Below are 27,669 nucleotides of genomic sequence, written 5' to 3'. Positions count from 1 at the left end.
TCTTATTAAACCTGCTAAATCTGCAGGGGGTTGAATACTACTTTTAGGCACTGTATGTAACCTGTTTTAGTCATATCCAATAAAGAACACGAACGCACAGCAAAAGAAGTGTGAGTGCCGCATATTTTCTTTCCTTGGATGATTATTCAGCTATATGCTTTAAAGTGCAGAGCACCATATACCCAGTCAGTTCGTGTCCACTGCAGATCAGTTGTAAATGAATCCAAGTCTTAAGGAGTCTGCATGCCTCTTGTGCCGTCTATTTCATTCTTCTTTTATGTTGGCCTTACATATACATGTATATCCACGAATAAGAAAAGATGCAGCAGCACTCACCAATCCTTGAAGTAGTGTGGTTCCTTTATTCAATCATAATAAAAATGCCTTACAGGGCTCAGGGGTGTGCAAAACAAAGAAGTGTGCAGGTACCGACGACGGCCGTTTCGCGCTCGACACAGCGCTTCCACGGGACAGTCCACGGTATACATGTATATACACATATTGCACGTGTATGGTATATAGTGGTCTGTCTCCTCTTCAATTTCTGTAGACTCCAACAGTTAAAGGACCTTTGGTAGCAGCATGGTCACATGACCGTGATGTCACCAAAAGTCCTTAAGCAATCTTAACCTTGGAACAGATTTTAGTTCTTAGGTCTTATTTTAAGGGGAAACACGATATCTAATAAAGATGAGTAAACAGATTTGCATAACGTCTAGGCCTCACACAATGTCTTGATGTTGTGGGGCCCAGTGAATGCAAGAGGCCTCCAGGATGCCAAGATGACAATGCTGGCCACAGGAGTTAAAACTGTCTTTTTGTCTCATTTTAAAGATCTCACTGATACTAAGATCTCACTGTAACAATTCAGATTGTGAAATTTCATCCACATAAATATGCCACCATCATCTGTGAGTGATATTATTGAAAAGTAGAAGTGTTTAGGAACTGCAGAAACTCAGCCATCATGTGAAAACCACGTATAGTTACAGTGCAGGGTTGCCAAGTACTGAGGCACATAGTACATAAAGGTCACCAATGCTTTGCTGACTCCATAATTGCAGAGACCAAACCTCCTCTGTTATTAACTTCAGCACAAACACTGTGTGCCGGGAGCTTCATATTGTGATTTTCCATAGCCAAGCAGTTGCGTGCAGCCGTATATCACCAAGCACAATGCTAAGCCTCAGAAGGACACTGGACCTGTGGAAAAGAGTGCTGTGGGGAGATAGATAATTGTTCTCTCTCTCTGGCAGTCTGTTGGGTTTGACTAAAGCATGGAGAACATTACCTGTCTAACTACATTGTAGAGACCAACTCCATATTAGTGACTATGAATTTAAAATGGGATATCATAAAGCTCATGTAGGTGTAATGTAGAGGTGTCCCCATACTTCTTTTCATATAGTATACATAGGTACCTTGGTTCCATAAGATAAATTTTATCCAAGGAAATGTTGAAAAGACAAATGTTATACAGTAATTTTAACCATTTTTCTTTAACATTAGCACAATAAGAACCTTGGTTGTGGCAATCACCTTTAGTTATACACTCTCAACAATTTATGGTATAAAGTAGAGATGTGTAACAAAGCTTGAACTATCCTGGTCTGGCATCCAGTTCAGTACTCCTCTTGAAGCTTGAGCAGTACAGTGGTCTCTGCACTGACACTTCTTTGCTAAGCCACCTCTGACGCCTTCTAAGCCCTTGTGCCTTCACGGGGGGCCTGGTGTGTGGTATGGATGTCCAGGATGTCAGGCAGAGAATTGCTGGCTCAGTGAACACACCCATGGTCAAGCTGTCATAGTGGCCCATACTGGAGGCTGGACCCGGTTAGTTTGAATCTTTTTGCTCATGTTTGGTATGTTGCAATCTTGGCCTCTGAGTTAGTCTTGATGTCTAAGGTGTACTCCATATTCTGTCACTCCTGGTCAGACCAAAGATCAACAAGTTGAGCCTCCATGTTGCCAATTTCTTTGGATATGATCCAGCTGATTGGCAAACCGAGCCTCGGTCTCTGCTATGGAAGTCTCCAGTCTTGCTTACTGATGAGGGAAGAAAAAATACATGATGAGTACTGAGCTGATGATAGTAATGCATTCTATTGCTATGTTTTAGCTTGACCCTTATCTCAACCATGATCATTAAGCCGTATACAAACATACAAGCTATACAAACATGAACCATTCACCCGTCATCATCACTAATAGCTTTTTTCCAACCTGCGAATGTTACAAAATAATATTTATCTATTTTCTATATGTCCAAAAGTATTGGGACACCGACATGTTATACAGTACAGACCAAAAGTTTGGACACACCTTCTCATTTAAAGATTTTTCTGTATTTTCATGACTATGAAAATAGTACATTCACATTGAAGGCATCAAAACTATGAATTAACACATGTGGAATTATATACTTAACAAAAAAGTGTGAAACAACTGAAAATATGTCTTATATTCTAGGTTCTTCAATGTAGCCACCTTTTGCTTTGATGACTGCTTTGCACACTCTTGGCATTCTCTTCATGAGCTTCAAGAGGTAGTCACCGGGAATGGTTTTCACTTCACAGGTGTGCCCTGTCAGGTTTAATAAGTGAGATTTCTTGCCTTATAAATGGTGTTGGGACCATCAGTTGTGTTGTGCAGAAGTCTGGTGGATACACAGCCCATGCCCACTGTGCTTCTATTTGATGCTGTGGTGTGGGTTTACGAGCTGCAGCATGTCAGTTATCTGCAGCAGAGATGTTAGTAGTCTCACCCATAGCCATTCATTAGATGCAGTAAATCGGCACGGTTCAAGGAACACATGCAGATTTAAGTGCATTATTAGAACGCAGCGTTTTGTACGCACCAAAAATACGCTGCCTCGAAAACACTGCTATATCCTGATCATGGACACATAGCCTAAGAAGTCTTGCAAATGTAGTTTCCTCTATGCAAGTCACTAGTTGGGCCACACTTACAATTCTGTGTACAATTTTGAGAGCGACCATGGTTATTATAGGAATGGAAGGACTGCAATACCAAGACAGGTTGTTATCATATTGTTTTTTATTCAGTTTAAAAAACAATGGGGCAGTACAGAGATCTTTCTAATGATCTTTTCACACCAAGGCCTGCAAAAACAAATAGGGGTATCCTCTACATCTAGAGAAAAGAAAGTTCCAAAATCATCAAAGAGGTTCTCTACTGTAAGCACAGTGAGATAATGAACTCCCTGATACACAATGTTGTAATGGCCAATTCACTGAACAAGCACAAGGAGGCCTGGATGTCTTTTTGAAAGATATAATATTATGAGTACTAGATTCTGTGTTGGGACGTTGATCCACCCAGGTGCCACTCCAAGGCAGTGCCCAGATCTGCAGCGGCTGTGCAACGGGTTAAGGCGGGGATACATGGTACCGAGTGCATAGGTAAAAGTCTAATGTTGGGGCAGACTGCACTGGTGCAAAATAAGTAGCCATAGTCAGAAGCGGAGAGGTCAGACAAAACGAGAGAACAAGCTGGGTTGGTAACAGTAAGGTCAGAACAATACAAAACATTGACAAAGTACTAGAGCAAACGGCAACTAGGAGCTAGGCTCAGGCAAGGAGTGAAGGGATGAGCTGCCTAATAGTGTATACCACATGCTGGCAGGGGATAGGACAGGAAAGCAGAACTCTGTGGAACCAAGTGATTATAAATTCCTGCAGAGTCTGGCAGCACCTCCCTATAACGGAGGGAGTAGTAGTAGTGCTGCAAGAGGCAGGACAGTGAGAAGGTCAGACCATGGGAGTAGCAGAGCGGTATACGCGGTGAGTAGGGTGGTGCTCACAAGCCGTTTAAATCACCGGTGTGACAAGGTTGACCACGCACACCTTTGCCCCTTTCATTCTCTATGGAACTGTTGATGATAGCAGTCCCATAAAGAATGAAGGGAATGGCAGTGCACATGCTCAACCTCCACTACATTCAGATATAGCTCTGCAAAGCCCCCTTCTTGGGATTGTGGGTGTCCTAGTGGTCAGTCCCTCAGTGGTCAATAAATTATTTGCTTTTCAATAAGAGATAAGTTATATACTTGGTACAACCCCTTTATGACCACCAATACGTCTTTTTACTGACCTAAGATATAAGAGAATAGCATCCCCATACAGGTAAAAATACTGTAGATGTCAGCTGTACACTATAGCTGACTACTTACTGTATCTGTCACAATGAGAGGCCGACTTTGGCCGTTTAACCCATTAGGGACTACGGCATCTAGATGGTTAGTTTAATGTGGGGACTAAGATCTTGATCCTGTGGTCCTGATGTTTGCCATAGCAATTCACAGTCAAATAACAGCTTTAGAGTCTGCCAGCTGTAGTGACCTGTTCAGAAGTTATTAAAATTTGTGGTAAAGTGGTAAAAATTAATCCTGTCATGACACATTTATTCTAGAAAAGCACCTGAAAGGTCAATTAACTACCCAAAAGCAATTTTTAATATGCTGAGGGCTACGGTTTTTAAAATGGTATCACTTTTGGGGTTTTTCCAATATTTAGTACCCCCAAAGTCGCTTCAAAACTGAACAAGACAATATAAAAATACATTTTGTAAATTTCCTTGAAAAAATTAAAAATTGCTACTACACTTTTAAACCTTCTAAAATGCTAAGAAAATAAAATAACATTTTACAAATTGTGCTGATGGAAAGCGGACATAAGGAAAATGTTATTTATCATTGTTTTTATGTGGTGTGACCATCTAGAATTAAAAGATAATCATTCAAAGTTTGAAAATTGCTCATTATTTTGTAAAATTTTTGATACTTTTATGAATAACCACAAAATATGTCAACCATAATTTACAATGATCATAAAGTATAATATGTCGCGAAAAGACAGTCTCACAATTAACCGCTTCACCGTTGAAGCGTTCTAGAATTATTACCACATAAAGTGACACTGGTCAGATTTTTTTTTAAATTGGCTCGGTCACTAAGGGGTTAAACAGTGATAAAACTGTTTGTCTCTTATACATTCTGGCCAATCATTGGCCTTATTGTTAGACGCCATACATGCTGACATTATCACTGAGGCTTGCGATTGGGTGCAGTAATCATGTGAATGTCGGATGTGATATTACCTCTGCATGACTGAAGGAAACCATCTGTACTGGCAAGTGTTCAAATTTCTTGCAGCGCCACCACTGGTGAATTGAGTAACAATTAAAATAAATACAATGTATTTATCTAACACATATGGTCCTCCAGCGATAAACACCTTCTCCAATCTGGCTAATAGATGAAAGTCCAGAATGAGGATCTTTAAATATAAAAGGGTTTTTGAAAGTGGGCTTTCTAATAATGATATATGATGTATCATTATTATTATTATACATTCATATGGTGCCATTTATTCCATGGCGCTTTACATGTGAAAAGGGGCAAATATAGACAAGCACAATAAACATGAGCAATACAAGGCTCACACAAGTACAGAAGGAGAGAGGACCCTGCCCGCGAGGGCTCACAGTGTACAGAGGATGGGTGAGGATACACTAGGAGAGGGTAGAGCTGGTCGTTCAGCGGTTCAGCAGACTAAGGATCACTGCAGGTTGTAGGCTTGTAGCAATATACAGTAAGTCTTCAATTTGCCATTTTATTTTATAAACTAAATAGAACAAATGGAACTCTACACCTTACAGTGCACTCTAGAGTAACTTGAGGCTGCTAGAAGAACTGAGTCCAAGGTCCCCAACTCCCCATTTATAGCGAAGATGTATAGACATAATAATGGTCAACCCTGTTGTTTTCTGCTGGAGATCATGGTCCACAGGTGGTTGAAACCATTATTGTGCTAGACCGGGTCCCCACCGGATGGTCTTTTGATGGACCTATTCAATGGTTAGATGAGCCTTAAGTCACGCGTGACATTACATCTGCTACAGCTTACAGCTTTTTGCAGTCTTCTGGCTTTCTGGCATGTTGTCAAGCTTGATAATTCACAGATTCCAACGCATAAAACAGATTCGAGCTATGCCAGGGTGTATGATCTTCCTAGGAAACACATGAATGAGAAGGTATTATTCATGTAGCCCTAGGTTCACATTGTGACATCTTTCTCCTTTCTGTCTGTCAACAGGAGATATACCAGAAGTTTAAAAGCTTTGCTTCCCCAAGATGCCGTGCAAATATTTACCCAAAATACAATGGTTCCCTCCCCATCACCTCTGCTTCATACAGTGTAATCTTATCTGCAAAGGCGACCATAAGTCTTCTGAACAAGCAAAATAAATGGATATGCATTAAGGGCAACATTTCAACATTCCTTAGATAAGTGTGACTAATATGAGTCTTATGAGTGCAAATCACAGAAACTATGATTTTATCTACTAGACCCTAATTCAACAAAAGAAAAATAATAGTTGTAGTTGCTTAGTATTGTATTATATCCAAAGAACAGTTGCCTAATAAGAAGACACTGGTGAAGGCAATATAGTGTTTCATAGAACTAAACAAGATCCATTGTTCCAGGGCAAGACTAAGGACTAAACTATGGGTAAGTGAATAAGAATCAAACATGATGGTGGTCAAAGGAACTACACATCTAATGTAATTAAAACCCTAATTGGCTGCCTTGGAGACCTGCAGGATTGGCCATAGGTTGGTTGTGTTCTGAGTAGTGATGAGAGAGTGTGCTTGTTACTCGAGATTTCCATGCATGCTCTGGTGTTCTCCCAGTATTTTGGGCATGCTCGTAGATTATGTTGGGTCACCGCAGCTGCATGATTTGCGGCTGTTAGACAACCTGAATACATGTGGGGGTTGCCTGTTTGTTAGGGAATCCCCACATGTGTTCAGCCTGTCTAGCAGTCGCAAATCATGCAGCAGCAGGGACACAAACATAATCTACGAGCACACCCAAGATACTCGGAGAACACCAGAACATGAATGGAAATCTCGAGTAATGAGCACACTCACTGATCACTAGTTCTGAGCCAAACCTTCTGTTACAAGCTCCCTCTGTAATGGGCAATATTACAGCAGGAGGCCTGAGTGGGATTAGTGAGTGACGCTGCGGCGGTCACAAGGGCCAAATCACTAATCATTATCCCCGCAGTCCGCACACCTATAGGCTGATAATACGTGTTCCTGGCGGATTACTCTTTTGGCTGCCCCCATATCCACCAGGAATGGGATTTTTCTACCATCTGGGAGATGTACTGGGACTACCCCTTGTGGGCTTGGGTGTGTGCGTGCCCTAAGGGGGTAGATGGCTACCGGGTTGCCTGTTTCCTATTGTGGGTTTTAGGTTGGGACGTCCATCTTGGGCAGAGTCTCTTTTCTGGGTGCCCTACAATGACGGCTAATGTGCCCCCTTTTCCCACAGTTATAGCACTCAATCTGTCTCTGATCCCTTCTGGAAGAATTTTTCCTGTGCCCCTGAACGTCATTGGAAGCATAATGTATCTGTACTGGCTTTGTCTTCTGATCTAATTCCACCCCTTTTGCCACCCGCACCAACTCCTCTATCTGGCATATCCTCCAGTCGGGCTTAGCTGCCTGGACCTTCTACCTAAGCTGTGGTTTAAGCCCTGCTATGAATGCCCCATGGAAAAGCCTACCTGCTTCTCCCATGTCTTCATAACCCAGATCTGCGTGTCTCAGTTTCAAGTTCCCCCAGAAGTGTTCTACTGTGTCATTAGGACCTTGTACTACGTCCAGTAGGGAAATTGTGGATTCCCCCACCTTTTTTGGGCACCATGCATGTAGACCCCGTAGGAAGTCTATCCCCGAATCCACAGTTCTGACATATAGGGTTGAGCGACTTTCATTTTTTTAAGATCGAGTAGGGTTTTGGGAAACCCGATTTTGTCCAGAGTCGAGTCGAGTGCAGTCGGCCGATTATCGCTAAAAGTCGGGGATCGACCGAAACACGAAACCCAATGCAAGTCAATGGGGAAGCATAGTCGGCAGTGAGTGGAGGCCAGGAAAACACCTACAGTGCCCATTTTAATGCCAAAAACATCCATTCTTGTTTCTGAAGCTTGCCAATCTTAATTAACTGTATAATAATAGTTGGGCATAGGGAATTGGGGGAAAGTTGTGGGGGGAGTAGGGCTGGCTCAAGTTTTTCGTGGGCCCAGGAAATGCGGACTACGTCACGGCGGTGTTGCAGGGAAAGGTAAGTATTTAAACGTTGCAAGTGCTGTGATCCTGAGCAAGCAGGGGGGGGCCCACTCGTTCGCATTGGCACTGGCACAGGGCCCCTCAAAGTACGGCGGTGTGTTTGCATGGCGGGGGCGCCTCCCACCAGCAGCGACACTTTTGCGTACTCTGAGGGGCCCTGTGCCAGTGACGTCGCCAACGAGTATGCCCCCCCACCTGATGAAGGAACCTGCACTTTCATCTGCACCTTCCTCTTTGTCCCTGTGTAAGGTGGTATAACATGCGGGAAGGGGAACCTTACTTTCAGCAGGGTCAGATTCTGGCTGTGTAGAGTACAAGGGGAATGTAGTGGTCTAGGTCAATGTACCAGCAGACTCATTTAGCAGTGGCTGGGCAATGGGCAGGATGAGGAGGAAACAGATATAGGGCCAAAGAATAAAGTAGGCTAAATGCAGTTCAAAATTGGTAACAGGACTAAACAGGCGGCATTGCTTTGTTCAGTGGAGTAGCAAACCCAAGAGCAGCAGACACTGTTTCAAGGGCCTAACCACACTAGTAGGCCAAATGCAGTTTAATATCTGATAGTATAGGGCGAAAGCCAGAATGTGGAAGCTCAGCTTTGTTCAGTTGAGGACAACACCAGGGAGGGGCAGACACCTTTAGTAGGCCGGAAAAGCCTATTGCATTTTTTAAAATGGTAATTTGGAGCAGAAGGTTGAAGCTCAGCTTTATTTAGTTGAGGGCAACACCAGGGAGGGGCAGAAGCCGTTAGTAGGCCCTAACCACCATTTTGTTTTTTAAAAACCACTTAATGAGAGCCGGAAGGTTGAAGCTCAGCTTTATTCAGTTGAGGACAACACCAGGCAGGGGCACACAGACAGACACCTTTAGTAGGCCGGAAAAGCCTATTGCATTTTTTAAAATGGTAATTTGGAGCAGAAGGTTGAAGCTCAGCTTTATTTAGTTGAGGGCAACACCAGGGAGGGGCAGAAGCCGTTAGTAGGCCCTAACCACCATTTTGTTTTTTAAAAACCACTTAATGAGAGCCGGAAGGTTGAAGCTCAGCTTTATTCAGTTGAGGACAACACCAGGCAGGGGCACACAGACAGACACCTTTAGTAGGCCGGAAAAGCCTATTGCATTTTTTAAAATGGTAATTTGGAGCAGAAGGTTGAAGCTCAGCTTTATTCAGTTGAGGACAACACCAGGCAGGGGCACACAGACAGACACCTTTAGTAGGCCGGAAAAGCCTATTGCATTTTTTAAAATGGTAATTTGGAGCAGAAGGTTGAAGCTCAGCTTTATTCAGTTGAGGACAACACCAGGCAGGGGCACACAGACAGACACCTTTAGTAGGCCGGAAAAGCCTATTGCATTTTTTAAAATGGTAATTTGGAGCAGAAGGTTGAAGCTCAGCTTTATTTAGTTGAGGGCAACACCAGGGAGGGGCAGAAGCCGTTAGTAGGCCCTAACCACCATTTTGTTTTTTAAAAACCACTTAATGAGAGCCGGAAGGTTGAAGCTCAGCTTTATTCAGTTGAGGACAACACCAGGCAGGGGCACACAGACAGACACCTTTAGTAGGCCGGAAAAGCCTATTGCATTTTTTAAAATGGTAATTTGGAGCAGAAGGTTGAAGCTCAGCTTTATTTAGTTGAGGACAACACCAGGCAGGGGCACACAGACAGACACCTTTAGTAGGCCGGAAAAGCCTATTGCATTTTTTAAAATGGTAATTTGGAGCAGAAGGTTGAAGCTCAGCTTTATTTAGTTGAGGACAACACCAGGCAGGGGCACACAGACAGACACCTTTAGTAGGCCGGAAAAGCCTATTGCATTTTTTAAAATGGTAATTTGGAGCAGAAGGTTGAAGCTCAGCTTTATTTAGTTGAGGACAACACCAGGCAGGGGCACACAGACAGACACCTTTAGTAGGCCGGAAAAGCCTATTGCATTTTTTAAAATGGTAATTTGGAGCAGAAGGTTGAAGCTCAGCTTTATTTAGTTGAGGACAACACCAGGCAGGGGCACACAGACAGACACCTTTAGTAGGCCGGAAAAGCCTATTGCATTTTTTAAAATGGTAATTTGGAGCAGAAGGTTGAAGCTCAGCTTTATTTAGTTGAGGACAACACCAGGCAGGGGCACACAGACAGACACCTTTAGTAGGCCGGAAAAGCCTATTGCATTTTTTAAAATGGTAATTTGGAGCAGAAGGTTGAAGCTCAGCTTTATTTAGTTGAGGACAACACCAGGCAGGGGCACACAGACAGACACCTTTAGTAGGCCGGAAAAGCCTATTGCATTTTTTAAAATGGTAATTTGGAGCAGAAGGTTGAAGCTCAGCTTTATTTAGTTGAGGACAACACCAGGCAGGGGCACACAGACAGACACCTTTAGTAGGCCGGAAAAGCCTATTGCATTTTTTAAAATGGTAATTTGGAGCAGAAGGTTGAAGCTCAGCTTTATTTAGTTGAGGACAACACCAGGCAGGGGCACACAGACAGACACCTTTAGTAGGCCGGAAAAGCCTATTGCATTTTTTAAAATGGTAATTTGGAGCAGAAGGTTGAAGCTCAGCTTTATTTAGTTGAGGGCAACACCAGGGAGGGGCAGAAGCCGTTAGTAGGCCCTAACCACCATTTTGTTTTTTAAAAACCACTTAATGAGAGCCGGAAGGTTGAAGCTCAGCTTTATTCAGTTGAGGACAACACCAGGCAGGGGCACACAGACAGACACCTTTAGTAGGCCGGAAAAGCCTATTGCATTTTTTAAAATGGTAATTTGGAGCAGAAGGTTGAAGCTCAGCTTTATTTAGTTGAGGGCAACACCAGGCAGGGGCACACAGACAGACACCTTTAGTAGGCCGGAAAAGCCTATTGCATTTTTTAAAATGGTAATTTGGAGCAGAAGGTTGAAGCTCAGCTTTATTTAGTTGAGGGCAACACCAGGCAGGGGCACACAGACAGACACCTTTAGTAGGCCGGAAAAGCCTATTGCATTTTTTAAAATGGTAATTTGGAGCAGAAGGTTGAAGCTCAGCTTTATTTAGTTGAGGGCAACACCAGGGAGGGGCAGAAGCCGTTAGTAGGCCCTAACCAAAGTTGAAGGCCAAATGCAGTTTAATTTCTGATACTATAGGCCGAAAGCCAGAAGGTGGAAGCTCCGATTTAGACAGTGGAGGACAATTTGAATTAGGGACTGCAGACAGACTTAGTAGGCTGTCCCCTGTGGACCATGCATCCACCACATTAACCCATTGCGCCGTAATGGACACGTAATCTTCCGTGGCCATGCCTACAGGTCCATGCGTCTGTTGTCAGGTGCACCTTTGTACTCACAGATTGCCAGAGTGCATGGACAATGCGGTCTTCTACATGCTGGTGGAGGGTTGGGATGGCTTTTCTCGCAAAAGAAGTGTCGACTGGTTAGCTTGTAGCGTGGTACAGCGTAGTCCATCATGGCCTTATTAATAGTAAATAAAATATATAACTAGGCTCTATGAACTTTTAAATAGGTTCCAGGGGTACACGGGCAGCATTGGTGTGGTCAGTGGAGGAGTATTGCAAGTAGGGGCTGCAGACAGGCTATCAAAGGCCTAAAATAACAAACAGTAGGCAGTCATGGCAGTTTTACATCGGTTACATGGATACACAGGCAGGCACTCCAGGCAGCATTGTGGTCAGTGGAGGAGTATTGCAAGTAGGGGCCGCAGACAGGCTATCAAAGGCCTAAAATAACAAACAATAGGCTCATTGCAGTTTTACAGCGGTTACATGGATAGACGGGCAGGCAGCTTGGTGGTGAGTGGAGGAGTATTTAAAGTAGGGACCGCAGACAGGCTATCAAAGGCCTAACATAACAAACAATAGGCTCATGGCAGTTTTACAGCGGTTACATGGATAGACGGGCAGGCAGCTTGGTGGTGAGTGGAGGAGTATTTAAAGTAGGGACCGCAGACAGGCTTCAAAGGCCTAACATAAGAAAATGGGCTGGCTGTAGGCACTTTATAATTGGTTCCAGGGGTACACGGGCAGCAGTGGTCTGGCCAGTGGAGGACTAGTGGAAGGAGGGACCGCAGACAGGCTTCAAAGGCCTAAAATAACAAACAATAGGCTCATTGCAGTTTTACAGCGGTTACATGGATAGACGGGCAGGCAGCTTGGTGGTGAGTGGAGGAGTATTTAAAGTAGGGACCGCAGACAGGCTATCAAAGGCCTAACATAACAAACAATAGGCTCATGGCAGTTTTACAGCGGTTACATGGATACACGGGCAGGCAGCTTGGTGGTCAGTGGAGGAGTATTTAAAGTAGGGACCGCAGACAGGCTTCAAAGGCCTAACATAAGAAAATGGGCTGGCTGTAGGCACTTTATAATTGGTTCCAGGGGTACACGGGCAGCAGTGGTCTGGCCAGTGGAGGACTAGTGGAAGGAGGGACCGCAGACAGGCTTCAAAGGCCTAACATAAGAAAATGGGCTGGCTGTAGGCACTTTATAATTGGTTCCAGGGGTACACGGGCAGCAGTGGTCTGGCCAGTGGAGGACTAGTGGAAGGAGGGACCGCAGACAGGCTTCAAAGGCCTAAAATAACAAACAATAGGCTCATTGCAGTTTTACAGCGGTTACATGGATAGACGGGCAGGCAGCTTGGTGGTGAGTGGAGGAGTATTTAAAGTAGGGACCGCAGACAGGCTTCAAAGGCCTAACATAAGAAAATGGGCTGGCTGTAGGCACTTTATAATTGGTTCCAGGGGTACACGGGCAGCAGTGGTCTGGCCAGTGGAGGACTAGTGGAAGGAGGGACCGCAGACAGGCTTCAAAGGCCTAAAATAACAAACAATAGGCTCATTGCAGTTTTACAGCGGTTACATGGATAGACGGGCAGGCAGCTTGGTGGTGAGTGGAGGAGTATTTAAAGTAGGGACCGCAGACAGGCTATCAAAGGCCTAACATAACAAACAATAGGCTCATGGCAGTTTTACAGCGGTTACATGGATACACGGGCAGGCAGCTTGGTGGTCAGTGGAGGAGTATTTAAAGTAGGGACCGCAGACAGGCTTCAAAGGCCTAACATAAGAAAATGGGCTGGCTGTAGGCACTTTATAATTGGTTCCAGGGGTACACGGGCAGCAGTGGTCTGGCCAGTGGAGGACTAGTGGAAGGAGGGACCGCAGACAGGCTTCAAAGGCCTAACATAAGAAAATGGGCTGGCTGTAGGCACTTTATAATTGGTTCCAGGGGTACACGGGCAGCAGTGGTCTGGTCAGTGGAGGACTAGTGGAAGGAGGGACCGCAGACAGGCTTCAAAGGCCTAAAATAACAAACAATAGGCTCATTGCAGTTTTACAGCGGTTACATGGATAGACGGGCAGGCAGCTTGGTGGTGAGAGGAGGAGTATTTAAAGTAGGGACCGCAGACAGGCTTCAAAGGCCTAACATAAGAAAATGGGCTGGCTGTAGGCACTTTATAATTGGTTCCAGGGGTACACGGGCAGCAGTGGTCTGGCCAGTGGAGGACTAGTGGAAGGAGGGACCGCAGACAGGCTTCAAAGGCCTAAAATAACAAACAATAGGCTCATTGCAGTTTTACAGCGGTTACATGGATAGACGGGCAGGCAGCTTGGTGGTGAGTGGAGGAGTATTTAAAGTAGGGACCGCAGACAGGCTATCAAAGGCCTAACATAACAAACAATAGGCTCATGGCAGTTTTACAGCGGTTACATGGATACACGGGCAGGCAGCTTGGTGGTCAGTGGAGGAGTATTTAAAGTAGGGACCGCAGACAGGCTTCAAAGGCCTAACATAAGAAAATGGGCTGGCTGTAGGCACTTTATAATTGGTTCCAGGGGTACACGGGCAGCAGTGGTCTGGCCAGTGGAGGACTAGTGGAAGGAGGGACCGCAGACAGGCTTCAAAGGCCTAACATAAGAAAATGGGCTGGCTGTAGGCACTTTATAATTGGTTCCAGGGGTACACGGGCAGCAGTGGTCTGGCCAGTGGAGGACTAGTGGAAGGAGGGACCGCAGACAGGCTTCAAAGGCCTAAAATAACAAACAATAGGCTCATTGCAGTTTTACAGCGGTTACATGGATAGACGGGCAGGCAGCTTGGTGGTGAGTGGAGGAGTATTTAAAGTAGGGACCGCAGACAGGCTTCAAAGGCCTAACATAAGAAAATGGGCTGGCTGTAGGCACTTTATAATTGGTTCCAGGGGTACACGGGCAGCAGTGGTCTGGCCAGTGGAGGACTAGTGGAAGGAGGGACCGCAGACAGGCTTCAAAGGCCTAAAATAACAAACAATAGGCTCATTGCAGTTTTACAGCGGTTACATGGATAGACGGGCAGGCAGCTTGGTGGTGAGTGGAGGAGTATTTAAAGTAGGGACCGCAGACAGGCTATCAAAGGCCTAACATAACAAACAATAGGCTCATGGCAGTTTTACAGCGGTTACATGGATACACGGGCAGGCAGCTTGGTGGTCAGTGGAGGAGTATTTAAAGTAGGGACCGCAGACAGGCTTCAAAGGCCTAACATAAGAAAATGGGCTGGCTGTAGGCACTTTATAATTGGTTCCAGGGGTACACGGGCAGCAGTGGTCTGGCCAGTGGAGGACTAGTGGAAGGAGGGACCGCAGACAGGCTTCAAAGGCCTAACATAAGAAAATGGGCTGGCTGTAGGCACTTTATAATTGGTTCCAGGGGTACACGGGCAGCAGTGGTCTGGCCAGTGGAGGACTAGTGGAAGGAGGGACCGCAGACAGGCTTCAAAGGCCTAAAATAACAAACAATAGGCTCATTGCAGTTTTACAGCGGTTACATGGATAGACGGGCAGGCAGCTTGGTGGTGAGTGGAGGAGTATTTAAAGTAGGGACCGCAGACAGGCTTCAAAGGCCTAACATAAGAAAATGGGCTGGCTGTAGGCACTTTATAATTGGTTCCAGGGGTACACGGGCAGCAGTGGTCTGGCCAGTGGAGGACTAGTGGAAGGAGGGACCGCAGACAGGCTTCAAAGGCCTAAAATAACAAACAATAGGCTCATTGCAGTTTTACAGCGGTTACATGGATAGACGGGCAGGCAGCTTGGTGGTGAGTGGAGGAGTATTTAAAGTAGGGACCGCAGACAGGCTATCAAAGGCCTAACATAACAAACAATAGGCTCATGGCAGTTTTACAGCGGTTACATGGATACACGGGCAGGCAGCTTGGTGGTCAGTGGAGGAGTATTTAAAGTAGGGACCGCAGACAGGCTTCAAAGGCCTAACATAAGAAAATGGGCTGGCTGTAGGCACTTTATAATTGGTTCCAGGGGTACACGGGCAGCAGTGGTCTGGCCAGTGGAGGACTAGTGGAAGGAGGGACCGCAGACAGGCTTCAAAGGCCTAACATAAGAAAATGGGCTGGCTGTAGGCACTTTATAATTGGTTCCAGGGGTACACGGGCAGCAGTGGTCTGGTCAGTGGAGGACTAGTGGAAGGAGGGACCGCAGACAGGCTTCAAAGGCCTAACATAAAAAAATGGGCTGGCTGTAGGCACTTTATAATTGGTTCCAGGGGTACACGGGCAGCAGTGGTCTGGCCAGTGGAGGACTAGTGGAAGGAGGGACCGCAGACAGGCTTCAAAGGCCTAAAATAACAAACAATAGGCTCATGGCAGTTTTACAGCGGTTACATGGATACACGGGCAGGCAGCTTGGTGGTCAGTGGAGGAGTATTTAAAGTAGGGACCGCAGACAGGCTTCAAAGGCCTAACATAAGAAAATGGGCTGGCTGTAGGCACTTTATAATTGGTTCCAGGGGTACACGGGCAGCAGTGGTCTGGCCAGTGGAGGACTAGTGGAAGGAGGGACCGCAGACAGGCTTCAAAGGCCTAACATAAAAAAATGGGCTGGCTGTAGGCACTTTATAATTGGTTCCAGGGGTACACGGGCAGCAGTGGTCTGGTCAGTGGAGGACTAGTGGAAGGAGGGACCGCAGACAGGCTTCAAAGGCCTAACATAAAAAAATGGGCTGCCTGTAGGCACTTTATAATTGGTTCCAGGGGTACACGGGCAGCAGTGGTCTGGCCAGTGGAGGACTAGTGGAAGGAGGGACCGCAGACAGGCTTCAAAGGCCTAACATAAGAAAATGGGCTGGCTGTAGGCACTTTATAATTGGTTCCAGGGGTACACGGGCAGCAGTGGTCTGGCCAGTGGAGGACTAGTGGAAGGAGGGACCGCAGACAGGCTTCAAAGGCCTAACATAAGAAAATGGGCTGGCTGTAGGCACTTTATAATTGGTTCCAGGGGTACACGGGCAGCAGTGGTCTGGCCAGTGGAGGACTAGTGGAAGGAGGGACCGCAGACAGGCTTCAAAGGCCTAAAATAACAAACAATAGGCTCATTGCAGTTTTACAGCGGTTACATGGATAGACGGGCAGGCAGCTTGGTGGTGAGTGGAGGAGTATTTAAAGTAGGGACCGCAGACAGGCTTCAAAGGCCTAACATAAGAAAATGGGCTGGCTGTAGGCACTTTATAATTGGTTCCAGGGGTACACGGGCAGCAGTGGTCTGGCCAGTGGAGGACTAGTGGAAGGAGGGACCGCAGACAGGCTTCAAAGGCCTAAAATAACAAACAATAGGCTCATTGCAGTTTTACAGCGGTTACATGGATAGACGGGCAGGCAGCTTGGTGGTGAGTGGAGGAGTATTTAAAGTAGGGACCGCAGACAGGCTATCAAAGGCCTAACATAACAAACAATAGGCTCATGGCAGTTTTACAGCGGTTACATGGATACACGGGCAGGCAGCTTGGTGGTCAGTGGAGGAGTATTTAAAGTAGGGACCGCAGACAGGCTTCAAAGGCCTAACATAAGAAAATGGGCTGGCTGTAGGCACTTTATAATTGGTTCCAGGGGTACACGGGCAGCAGTGGTCTGGCCAGTGGAGGACTAGTGGAAGGAGGGACCGCAGACAGGCTTCAAAGGCCTAACATAAGAAAATGGGCTGGCTGTAGGCACTTTATAATTGGTTCCAGGGGTACACGGGCAGCAGTGGTCTGGTCAGTGGAGGACTAGTGGAAGGAGGGACCGCAGACAGGCTTCAAAGGCCTAACATAAAAAAATGGGCTGGCTGTAGGCACTTTATAATTGGTTCCAGGGGTACACGGGCAGCAGTGGTCTGGCCAGTGGAGGACTAGTGGAAGGAGGGACCGCAGACAGGCTTCAAAGGCCTAAAATAACAAACAATAGGCTCATGGCAGTTTTACAGCGGTTACATGGATACACGGGCAGGCAGCTTGGTGGTCAGTGGAGGAGTATTTAAAGTAGGGACCGCAGACAGGCTTCAAAGGCCTAACATAAGAAAATGGGCTGGCTGTAGGCACTTTATAATTGGTTCCAGGGGTACACGGGCAGCAGTGGTCTGGCCAGTGGAGGACTAGTGGAAGGAGGGACCGCAGACAGGCTTCAAAGGCCTAACATAAAAAAATGGGCTGGCTGTAGGCACTTTATAATTGGTTCCAGGGGTACACGGGCAGCAGTGGTCTGGTCAGTGGAGGACTAGTGGAAGGAGGGACCGCAGACAGGCTTCAAAGGCCTAACATAAAAAAATGGGCTGCCTGTAGGCACTTTATAATTGGTTCCAGGGGTACACGGGCAGCAGTGGTCTGGCCAGTGGAGGACTAGTGGAAGGAGGGACCGCAGACAGGCTTCAAAGGCCTAACATAAGAAAATGGGCTGGCTGTAGGCACTTTATAATTGGTTCCAGGGGTACACGGGCAGCAGTGGTCTGGCCAGTGGAGGACTAGTGGAAGGAGGGACCGCAGACAGGCTTCAAAGGCCTAACATAAAAAAATGGGCTGGCTGTAGGCACTTTATAATTGGTTCCAGGGGTACACGGGCAGCAGTGGTCTGGCCAGTGGAGGACTAGTGGAAGGAGGGACCGCAGTCAGGCTTCAAAGGCCTAACATAAAAAAATGGGCTGGCTGTAGGCACTTTATAATTGGTTCCAGGGGTACACGGGCAGCAGTGGTCTGGTCAGTGGAGGACTAGTGGAAGGAGGGACCGCAGACAGGCTTCAAAGGCCTAAAATAACAAACAATAGGCTCATGGCAGTTTTACAACGGTTACATGGATACACGGGCAGCTTGGTGGTGAGTGGAGGAGTAGTGCAAGGAGTGTCTGTCCCAGTACTCCCAAAATATAAATAGATGTTAATGTCTCGCAAAACAACCAAAACAAAAAAAAAGGTGGCATACTTAGGTACAGGGGTGGGCTCATCTGCTGAGTTTCTGACATAGTAATTTGGCAGTAACTATTTAATGGTGCCAATATAGGACACAGACACAGACTACCTTAAGTTGCATCGTAGATGTCTACAAATTTGTATTGTCAGTGCCAGACATTGAATGATGTCAGCGAATAGACTAAAGATTGGTGGAGCTGTGCGACATAATTTTGCATGTGGTAGAGCACATTTTGAGCTGGGGTAGGGGGGAACTCTCTAGAGGCCGGCGGGACCGCCCCAGGGCCCCTCATGTTACAACGGTGTGTCTGACGTTGGGTGTGCACCACCACCGCCAGAGACACTACATTGTACTATGAGGGACCCAGTAGCAATGCCGTCAACCAAAAGCGAGCACACCCACCTCTTCAGACAAACAGCAGTCTCACGGGTGCTTGCGCCAAGTCGCGATACCACGGCCCCGTGTGGGGAGTTTGGCCATTTAGGGAGGTGTAAACATGTCGTATGCTGTACAATCAGCTGCAGCAAATTAGACATTAGAAAAGTAATTCACAGGCAAGAGCCTTTCATAGGAAAGCTAGGTGTCGGCCGGGCAAGGTGGGGCAAAAGATTTCGAAATCCAGTTGTGGTTCATTTTAATGAATGTTAGATCGTCAACATTTTGGGTAGCCAGACGAGTCCTTTTTTCGGTTAATATTGAACCTGCAGCACTGAATACTCTTTCTGATAGGACACTTGCTGCCGGGCAAGCAAGCTCCTGCAATGCATATTCTGCCAATTCTGGCCAGGTGTCTAATTTGGAGGCCCAGTAATCAAATGGGAATGACGGTTGAGGGAGAACATCGATAAGGGATGAAAAATAGTTAGTAACCATACTGGACAAATGTTGTCTCCTGTCACTTTCAATTGATGCAGCAGTACCTGTCCTGTCTGCGGTCATAGCAAAATCACTCCACAACCTGGTCAGAAAACCCCTCTGTCCAACGCCACTTCTGATGTGTGCACCCCTAACACTCCTAGTCTGCTGCCCCCTGGAGCTCGTGTGAGAACGATCACGTGCGCTGTGTGCTGGGAATGCCTGAAGCAAACGGTCAACAAGAGTTGATTGTTTGGTTGCTAATATTAGTTCCAAGTTCTCATGTGGCATAATATTTTGCAATTTGCCTTTATAGCGTGGATCAAGGAGGCAGGCCAACCAGTAATCGTCATCGTTCATCATTTTCGTAATGCGTGTGTCCCTTTTTAGGATACGTAAGGCATAATCCGCCATGTGGGCCAAAGTTCCAGTTGTCAAATCTCCGGTTGTGATTGGTTGAGGGGCAGTTGCAGGCAAATCTACGTCACTTGTGTCCCTCAAAAAACCAGAACCCGGCCGTGACACGCAACCAATTTCCTGTGCCCCCGGGAAAGGTTCGGCATTAAAAATATACTCATCCCCATCATCCTCCTCGTCCTCCACCTCCTCTTCGCCCGCTACCTCGTCCTGTACACTGCCCTGACCAGACAATGGCTGACTGTCATCAAGGCTTTCCTCTTCCTCTGGTGCAGACGCCTGCTCCTTTATGTGCGTCAAACTTTGCATCAGCAGACGCATTAGGGGGATGCTCATGCTTATTACGGCGTTGTCTGCACTAACCAGCCGTGTGCATTCCTCAAAACACTGAAGGACTTGACACATGTCTTGTATCTTAGACCACTGCACACCTGACAACTCCATGTCTGCCATCCTACTGCCTGCCCGTGTATCCTCCCACAAATAAATAACAGCACGCCTCTGTTCGCACAGTCTCTGAAGCATGTGCAGTGTTGAGTTCCACCTTGTTGCAACGTCTATGATTAGGCGATGCTGGGGAAGGTTCAAAGACCGCTGATAGGTCTGCATACGGCTGGCGTGTACAGGCGAACGTCGGATATGTGAGCAAAGTGCACGCACTTTGAGGAGCAGGTCGGAGAACCCAGGATAAGTTTTCAATAAGCACTGCACCACCAGGTTTAAGGTGTGAGCCAGGCAAGGAATGTGTTTCAGTTGGGAAAGGGAGATGGCAGCCATGAAATTCCTTCCGTTATCACTCACTACCTTGCCTGCCTCAAGATCTACTGTGCCCAGCCACGACTGTGTTTCTTGTTGCAAGAACTCGGACAGAACTTCCGCGGTGTGTCTGTTGTCGCCCAAGCACTTCATAGCCAATACAGCCTGCTGACGCTTGGCAGTAGCTGGCCCATAATGGGACAACTGGTGTGCAACAGTGTCATCTGCCGATGGAGTGGTTGGCAGACTGCGTTCTGTGGAAGAGCTGTAGCTTTTGCAGGAGGACGAGGAGGAGGAGGAGGAGGGGGTGCGAACGCCTACAGCCAACTGTTTCCTAGACCGTGGGCTAGGCACAACTGTCCCTAAATTGATGTCGCCTGTGGACCCTGCATCCACCACATTCACCCAGTGTGCCGTGATGGACACATAACGTCCCTGGCCATGCCTACTGGTCCATGCATCTGTAGTCAGGTGCACCTTTGTACTCACAGATTGCCTGAGTGCATGGACGATGCGCTGTTTAACATGCTGGTGCAGGGCTGGGATGGCTTTTCTGGAAAAAAAGTGTCGACTGGGTAGCTCGTATCGTGGTTCAGCGTACTCCATCAGGGCTTTGAAAGCTTCACTTTCAACTAACCGGTAGGGCATCATCTCTAACGAGATTAGTCTAGCTATGTGGGCGTTAAAACACTGTGTACGCGGATGCGAGGATAAGTACTTCCTTTTTCTAACCAGAGTCTCATGTAGGGTGAGCTGGACTGGAGAGCTGGAGATCGTAGAACTTTCGGGTGTGCCGGTGTACATGGCAGACTGAGAGACGGTTGGAGACGGTATTGTTTCCGCCGGTGCCCTAGATGCAATATTTCCTCCTACAAAACTGGTGATTCCCTGACCCTGACTGCTTTTGGCTGGCAAAGAAACCTGCACAGATACTGCCGGTGGTGCGGAAAATGGTGGCCTTACAGTGACGGAAGGGATGTTGCGTTGCTGACTAGCTTCATTGGCCGAGGGTGCTACAACCTTGAGGGACGTTTGGTAGTTAGTCCAGGCTTGAAAATGCATGGTGGTTAAGTGTCTATGCATGCAACTAGTATTTAGACTTTTCAGATTCTGACCTCTGCTTAAGCTAGTTGAACATTTTTGACAGATGACTTTGCGCTGATCAGTTGGATGTTGTTTAAAAAAATGCCAGACTGCACTCTTCCTAGACTCGGATCCCTTTTCAGGGATTGCAGACTGAGCTTTAACCGGATGGCAACGCTGTGCTCCAACAGGTTTTGGCTTTGACACGCGTTTTGGGCCAGATACGGGCCCGGCAGATGGAACCTGTTGCGATGTTGATGCCTGCTGCGGCCCCTCCTCCACCTCCGCTTCTGAACTACTGCCGCCTGCACCCTGTTCCCCCAATGGCTGCCAATCGGGGTCAATAACTGGGTCATCTATTACCTCCTCTTCGAGCTCGTGTGCAACTTCGTCTGTGTCACTGTGTCGGTCGGTGGTATAGCGTTCGTGGCGGGGCAACATAGTCTCATCAGGGTCTGATTGTGGATCTGTACCCTGAGAGGGCAATGTGGTGGTCTGAGTCAAAGGAGCAGCATAGTACTCTGGCTGTGGCTGTGCATCAGTGCACTCCATGTCAGAATATACTTGTAATGGGCATGGCCTGTTAAATGTTTCACTTTCTAAGCCAGGGACGGTATGTGTAAAGAGCTCCATGGAGTGACCCGTTGTGTCGCCTGCTGCATCCTTCTCTCTTGTTGTAGTTTTTGCTGAGGAGGACAAGGAAGCGACTTGTCCCTGACCGTGAACATCCACAAGCGACGCGCTGCTTTTACATTTACCAGTTTCGGAAGAGGAGGCAAAAGAGCTAGAGGCTGAGTCTGCAATGTAAGCCAAAACTTGCTGTTGCTGCTCCGCCTTTAAAAGCGGTTTTCCTACTCCCAGAAAAGAGAGCGTTCGAGGCCTTGTGTAGCCTGACGACGAAACTGGCTCCACAGCTCCAGACTTAGGTGGAATATTTTTATCCCCACGACCACCTGATGCTCCACTACCACTACCATCATTACCAGCTGACAATGAACGCCCACGACGACCTCTTGCACCAGACTTCCTCATTGTTTTAAAATCTTAACCAAAGTAACTTTATTTGTTGCTGTCAAACAACTTACACGGTGAGCTATAACTTCAGTATGATTTCAATATCCCTTAACAGGTTGGTGAGACCACAAGGAAAATCAGGCACAATGTTACACACTCTGTTTTCTGTGGCACAAAATCACAGAGATGACACACACGCAGGACTGTCACTCAAGCACTAATGTCAATATTAATCTCCCACCTAATTTATTTATTTTTTTTTTCTCAGGGAGACTTTAGAAACCAAATAATATTAAAAAAAAAAAAAAAAAAAAAGGCTTTCTATGGCCCACAATTAGAGGGAGAGAGGTGGCACACCCAGGAGTCAAGACTGGCGCACAAGCTGAAAGGGCAATATTACTCTCCCACTGTTTTTTTAAGTTTTTTTTTTATTTCAGGGAGACTTTAGAAACCAAATAATATTAAAAAAACCAAAAAAAAAAATAGCCTTTCTATGGCCCACTGAATGAGAGACAGAGGTGGCACACCCAGGAGTCAAGACTGGCACACAAGCTGAAAGGGCAATATTACTCTCCCACTGTTTTTTTATGTATTTTTTGTTTTTTAAGGGAGACTTTAGAAACCCAATAATATTTAAAAAAAAAAATAAATAGGCTTTCTATGGCCCACTGAATGAGAGGGAGAGAGGTGGCACACCCAGGAGTCAAGACTGGCACACAAGCTGAAAGGGCAATATTACTCTCCCACTGTTTTTTTATGTTTTTTTTTTTTTTTTTCAGGGAGACTTTAGAAACCAAATAATAAGAAAAAAAATAAATAAATAAATAGGCTTTCTATAGCCCACTGAATGAGAGATAGCACACACAGCAGTGGCACACAAGCCCTGACTGAGGCCAATATTTTTCTCCCACTGATTGATGTAGTGTTTTTGTGTTGAGGTAGATTTTAGAACACAAATCAAGGAAAAAAAAAAAAATGCTTTCTATGGCCCACTGAATGAGAGAGAGGTGGCACACCCAGGAGTCAAGACTGGCACACAAGCTGAAAGGGCAATATTACTCTCCCACTGTTTTTTTATGTATTTTTTGTTTTTTAAGGGAGACTTTAGAAACCCAATAATATTTAAAAATAAAAATAAATAGGCTTTCTATGGCCCACTGAATGAGAGGGAGAGAGGTGGCACACCCAGGAGTCAAGACTGGCACACAAGCTGAAAGGGCAATATTACTCTCCCACTGTTTTTTTATGTATTTTTTGTTTTTTAAGGGAGACTTTAGAAACCCAATAATATTTAAAAAAAAAATAAATAGGCTTTCTATGGCCCACTGAATGAGAGGGAGAGAGGTGGCACACCCAGGAGTCAAGACTGGCACACAAGCTGAAAGGGCAATATTACTCTCCCACTGTTTTTTTATGTATTTTTTGTTTTTTAAGGGAGACTTTAGAAACCCAATAATATTTAAAAAAATAAATAAATAGGCTTTCTATGGCCCACTGAATGAGAGGGAGAGAGGTGGCACACCCAGGAGTCAAGACTGGCACACAAGCTGAAAGGGCAATATTACTCTCCCACTGTTTTTTTATGTATTTTTTGTTTTTTAAGGGAGACTTTAGAAACCCAATAATATTTTTTTAAAAAAATAAATAGGCTTTCTATGGCCCACTGAATGAGAGGGAGAGAGGTGGCACACCCAGGAGTCAAGACTGGCACACAAGCTGAAAGGGCAATATTACTCTCCCACTGTTTTTTTAGGTTTTTTTTTTTTTTTCAGGGAGACTTTAGAAACCAAATAATATTAAAAAAAAAAAAAAAAAAAATAGGCTTGCTATAGCCCACTGAATGAGAGATAGCACACACAGCAGTGGCACACAAGCCCTGACTGAGGCCAATATTTTTCTCCCACTGATTGATGTAGTGTTTTTGTGTTGAGGTAGAATTTAGAACACAAATCACGGAAAAAATAAATAGGCTTTCTATGGCCCACTCAGTGAGAGATGGCACACACAGGGATGGCACTGTAGCAGAAATGCCAATCTTAATCTCCCACAAAAAAAACAAAAAAAAAACAGGGACTGTCCTACAATTACTATCTCCCTGCAGTAATGTAAGCCAGGTATGGCAGGCAGCAATAGGAGTGGACTGATGCACAAATTAAATAAAAAGTGTGGACAAACAAAAAAGATAGCTGTGCAGAAAGGAAGGAACAAGAGGATATGTGCTTTGAAAAAAGCAGTTGGTTTCCACAGTGGCGTACACACAGCAATACAGCTATCACGGAGCCTTCTAGGGCAGCCCAATGAGCTACAGCGCTGAGGGGAAAAAAAAAAAAAAATAGCTTCCACAGTCCCTGCACACCGAAGGTTGTGTTGGACAGTGGAAATCGCTGCAGCACAAGCGGTTTGGTGGTTAGTGGACCCTGCCTAACGCTCTCCCTGCTTCTGACGAAGCGGCAGCAACCTGTCCCTAAGCTCAGATCAGCAGCAGTAAGATGGCGGTCGGCGGGAACGCCCCTTTATAGCCCCTGTGACGCCGCAGACAGCAAGCCAATCACTGCAATGCCCTTCTCTAAGATGGTGGGGACCAGGATCTATGTCATCACGCTGCCCACACTCTGCGTTCACCTTCATTGGCTGAGAAATGGCGCTTTTCGCGTCATTGAAACGCGACTTTGGCGCGAAAGTCGCGTACCGCATGGCCGACAAGCACAGGGGTCGGATCGGGTTTCATGAGACGCCGACTTAGCCAAAAGTCGGCGACTTTTGAAAATGATCGACCCGTTTCGCTCAACCCTACTGACATACTGTGCTCCCAACTCTCGTTCTAAACGATATCCTCTCCCTGCCCTATTTATTGCCTCCAGAACTCCATTCTTGCGTTCCCAATTTTCCTCCTTAAGATGGACTCTAAGTCTATCCACGTACATGTGTAGGTATTATTCAGTCCTACCATCCATCTGTAGAAGGCCATGGGTAAGTCATATGGGTCTGGTGCATCCTTGACCAGTGTCATGTGGTCTTTTGGGCTCCATGGTTTGTAATGGAAGACAGTTGTAGTCATGGGTGTAGTTGTGCGTATGGGGGTGGATGTTGATGTTGCTGCTGCAGCACCGGTTACGTCCATAGTGTGGAGATTTGAGGGTTGGTAGTCTCCATCATCTAGTGTGTTGGGTGTGCCTATGTTTTCTTCTAATTTTACTGTCACATTGTGCCCAGGGTCTTGTGTCCTAGTCTGAGTGTGAATGACAGGATAAAGTCCTGTTGCCCTGTAGGGTCTCGGTCTCCCGCAGGCAGAACATTGTTCACGCCAGTCGGGGTTTTGCTGTCCACACACACACACCCACCCTTCCAGACCTGGCAGAGCAGGAGCCGTGAGATGGGGTTGATATGGCAGAGGCATTTTTGCTTTCTGTCTGAATCTCATCCCTTGCGGTGTTTCTACCTTAACCCAACCTCCTTCTCTCTTTAACTCCTTTGCTACATCTGCCCAAGCCCTTGCCTGTATTAACAACTTATTATTTGTAATCCATCCCAGACTCCCTGCTAGAGCTGAGTCCCAAAGGAAAGAATCTAGCGGGTCATTCTTCATCCCCAAACCTTTCAACAACTTACTAGAATCCTTCACAGCAACTTTACCTTTCCTTTTCTTCACTATCTCATGGGCGCTGCACCCCTCCCTATGCTCTTTGCTATCTATATTTCCCATCGCTGCCTGCTTTGTTTTTTTTCTCTCTATTCCTCCTCTGTGTGTTCTCTGGTTTTCCTGACTGACACTGATATTTCACTGGTCTCCTAACATGTAGCCTCTTTTGTGCCCACTTCTCACGGCCTCTTTTCCTGTTCTATGGTGCTAGCACCCTAGCTATCCACACTTCCACAACCTCCACTGCTCTCACAGTTCAGGTGTGTAGAAACATAATGCCCCTCTCCGCTGCTTAGTAGCCTATACTGAACACTCAGCCTATAGGCGTGCGGACTGCGGGGATAATGATTAGTGATTTGGCCCTTGTGACCGCCGCAGCGTCACTCACTAATCCCACTCAGGCCTCCTGCTGTAATTAAGGGCACCTCCTTCAGACTTAATATGGCATACACAGAAACCCTATATATTAACCAGAGAACGAAACTAACTAATAGCAGGCAGATTAATGTGATCAAAATTCTCTCCCAATCTACTAGTACCATCTGGGGAGGGGAAGCTTGTGCTTACAAGAACAGATAGACACAGATGGACTTGACCTCTGACCCAGGATGCCCCGGAGGGTCACCGGAGGGAACTGCAGAGGCCCTATCCCGATTCAACTGGCTTTTTACACCGTATCTCTATCACTCCCCAAGAGGACGTCTCCTCAAGGGTGAATTCACACACTCATTCACTCTTCAGTCATATGCTAGACATATAACAGGACATATAGCAGCACATAAAATTGACCAATCCAATATGCCTTTCACGTATCACTTAGGATATTCTATGGTTCTTTGCCAAACAATGTGAGCAGCCTTGTAGAAAGACTTGACTATAACATACCTAGAGCTCGGCTGCAGATTGTGAGACAGATGGAGACACAGAGAGATTGTAAGAAGCTAAGGTTCTTACCTTCAACGGTGATGTTGTCTGTGTGTCCTTGGTCTCAGGTCTGCGGCTTGCCGGGCTTCAGATATTGGTGGTCTTCCGTTTTGGCCGCCCGCCCAAGGGACGCCAGAATGTTAGATTGGTGTGCAAGTCAGACCCTCAGGGATATTGGATGGCTGTCAGATATGTGGGTTCTCCGGAGAAATGATGGACAGAGACAGACGTAATCTGTTTCAGAAGCCATAAAATTTACTGGAAATGGACATTCAGTTATATACACTTTTGAGTAGGCGTATACATCATGTTTGTGCGTGAATCAGCTGTTTATCACATATGAGATCATTCTTAATTCATCAGTTTATTCCTTATAAGGAGAGAACTGTGGACAGGTATGTGGTGTGAGAGGTCCTAAGTCTCATCTGATTAACCTCACCTCTGTCAGCAATTCTAATTGATAATCAATAGTCAGCAGAATGACTTAGCAAAGCTTGGACATGTTCAGACATATTTTGTATATGTGGGAATTATAAGATTATATCAAGGTGGTCCCTGATTTCCCCATCAGCATCAACATTCTATGCAGATAAAAAATGTCTACTTGGACAACCC

General features: G+C 46.1%; 1 long non-coding RNA gene across 1 annotated transcript; it reads right to left on the bottom strand.

Annotated features, from left to right (window-relative positions):
* Positions 1 to 339: 339 nt before the first annotated feature.
* Positions 340 to 27,669, bottom strand: LOC143769132 (uncharacterized). The gene is made up of 3 exons (XR_013214222.1): positions 27,085 to 27,669; positions 5,928 to 6,031; positions 340 to 2,046 (listed from the first exon to the last, which is right to left on the bottom strand). It is a non-coding gene; the product is annotated as an uncharacterized LOC143769132 (long non-coding RNA).

The sequence above is a fragment of the Ranitomeya variabilis genome, chromosome 4 (genome assembly GCF_051348905.1).
Source record: "Ranitomeya variabilis isolate aRanVar5 chromosome 4, aRanVar5.hap1, whole genome shotgun sequence".
NCBI classification, from domain to species: Eukaryota; Metazoa; Chordata; class Amphibia; order Anura; family Dendrobatidae; genus Ranitomeya; species Ranitomeya variabilis.
The sequence above is the reverse complement of the archived record's forward strand: the minus strand, read 5'-3'. Positions and strand labels throughout refer to the sequence as shown.